This window comes from Triticum dicoccoides, chromosome 5B (genome assembly GCF_002162155.2).
Source record: "Triticum dicoccoides isolate Atlit2015 ecotype Zavitan chromosome 5B, WEW_v2.0, whole genome shotgun sequence".
In the NCBI taxonomy this organism is placed as follows: domain Eukaryota; kingdom Viridiplantae; phylum Streptophyta; class Magnoliopsida; order Poales; family Poaceae; genus Triticum; species Triticum dicoccoides.
In genome coordinates, this window is record NC_041389.1 from 5,682,513 (window position 1) to 5,685,334 (window position 2,822).

The window sequence follows — 2,822 nt, forward strand, 5'->3', positions numbered from 1 at the left end:
ACCGGGACTAATGGGTCGTTACTAATGCCTCCACCCATTAGTCCCGGTTCAAACACGAACCGGGACCAATGTGCCTCCACGTGGCCCAGTGCGCCGAGCCCAGTCAGGGGGCCTTTTGTCTAGGTTGGTGGCTCCAACCGGGACCAAAAGTCAATTTTTTTACAAAAGTGGCTGCTTTAGGGGTTTTGGGGGTTATTTTTAGGTTGTTATTATAGCTAGCTAATAGAGAGAAGTGTCCTCTCTTATATCTTTGTCCTTGGTTTATCAACGCTGCTGCTATGTTCATTGCACCCGCAGATATAACATGCTCATGCATGCTTGCATCATACATCATCATATATATATATATATATAATAACAAGTCCTACTAATCATGCATCATCATACAACTTCTACTCGTTATTAATAATAAGTCATACGATCATCATCCTCATAGTCAACGAACCCAACCCTACATAATTGTTCTTAGCACATGATCATCAGTATCAGGTAGGACCTAAACACCCTTAAGGTAAAATAGCATAAAACAATATAGACCCTGACTCTCCATTATGAAGAATGGCGATCATCCTGTCTCCAATTCTTTCCCTTCGCTGCTTATTGCTTCCAAGAAGCTCCTTACGACTGTCCATACATTTTTTCCATTCTTTGATTGTTATGTATCAACTTCTTTTAGAAACCCTGTATGACAGTTGAGATTCGTAGGACGACCTGGTTGTATGTTCAAAACATGAAGGCTACCATGCGTATACATCAAATGAGGCACACAATCATTCGGGATTATCTGTTGAAAAACATAGTAATAACTTCGTAGTTAGCAATGATGTACTAGTTTTAGAAGTGTGCAAAAAGATGCACAGATGTTGTAATAGTAAAAAATAATCTTACCAGGGTATCTCCATGGTAGTTACCGTAGTTCAACATGCGCACTAGTGGCACGTATTGACCATAATGTTGAGGAGTTTGATTGTAGATATTGTAATTCTCAAGATCAGTACAAAATCTGACCAGATGATTTTTCTCCTGATAAGTTAATTCGGAGCCTTCAGTGTAGTACGTTCTGTCTACCATCTTTCGCACATTCTTTGAAGAATGAAAATAAGCTGTCAATGGAGATAAGTTGTCAACTATATATTTTGAAATAAACAATATAAATTACTTAGTAACTATGTTTAGCTCACATGAGGGAAGAATTGGAGGTGTATCCACAAGGACCCAAATCGAAGGTCTCTCTTGCTCGATTGTAGGATCACCAAGATCCATGGTGACAAACATACCCTCATCAAGACCATACATTGTAAAATGCATCCCAATTTTTGCAACCAGAATGGGTTACACTCTGAGCATTGTACAACTTTACTTGAAAATCCACACCATGATGGGTACTTAGGATAATTTTTTGGTTTCGAAACTTTCATGGTCTTCAAAACCCATCCTCTCCAAGACATAGCGTCTTGCAAAGCATGGGATAAGCTAGTCGAATTGGAAAAGATGAAAAATACATGTTAAAATAGTTGAAGTCGTGCTTAATTAAGAAAAAAACTATTGTCGTTGTTGCGTACCGTATGAACATCGCAGGTCTCCTCAAGCTTAATGCTGAAGCGCCGATCATCGTCCAGCTCAATGAACCTGTCGCAGATACCTCGGTCGTCGTGGCACCAGTCGCACTCCCCCAGGCGGTTTTCGTCGTCCGATGAGTACGACATTTCCGGCCTACGTTCATAATTCAAATATTAAACTAGATCATTATTATTAATCACGGGTTGACCATCGATTATCGATGTACGTAGCTCCTCTTTCATTCCCGAATGCATTATTATACCAAATTGTCTAGCACACGGGAATGAAGGAGAACTTATCCAATATGAGCAATCAATAAGCAAAACAAAATCATAAAATAAGCAAAACCAAATTATAAAATAAAGTATAGTATTCAAATTAGCATGCATTCAATAATTGTAAGAAAAAGTACATCATCTCTTGGTGTCCGTACATCGTCGAATATTATCACTAATACAACTAGAACCGTAGCGCCCGACGGGTATCGATGCGGGCGGTGGACACCCAAAGATAAGGAACCATCACAGGATCATAGCTCCAGTGAGATCCCTGAAGAACCTGCCAGGTATTGTCGAACCTCCCCTCCAATGCAACCATGTAGCGACGGACGTGCTCGTCCTCCTCGCTGACACGGTGACGTACCACCTCCGCGGTGTCCGGATGCCTCACCACCGTCACTGGCCCACGCGACCGCCACCAAACAAGGATCGGGTCAACAACGGGCTGCCTCCTCACCAACCTACGTCCCCCGGAAGGTAGCACCTCCCAATACCAGCCCGGCGGAGCCCAGTCCCGAACATGGCCCTGATCAAGCAGGCCTCCACCGCCGAGTCAACGAAGACGAGGATGCGGGATAGGCATCGCCGACGTCGACGCGGGAACTACTTCTATATATAGTTAAATAAAAATAGTTTTATTAATTAAATCAACTATCTAGTTCAACTACTAAGCACTTACTATAAATAAATAAGTAGTACTTACTAAAAAGAAACTACTTCTATATATAGTAAAATAAATTAGTTTATTAAATCAACTAGCTAGTTCAACTATATATAAACTACTTCTTATTTTTTTCCTTTTTCTAAATACTATGAACAAAAAAATCATTAAAATTCTATGAACAAAATTAATTACACAATCTAAATATCACCAAAAAAATCTATTAACAATAATATCACCAAACATGCATATTCAATAATAATATCACCAAAAAAATCTATTAACAGAAAAAAAATCTAACATAATATGAACAAATTAATTAC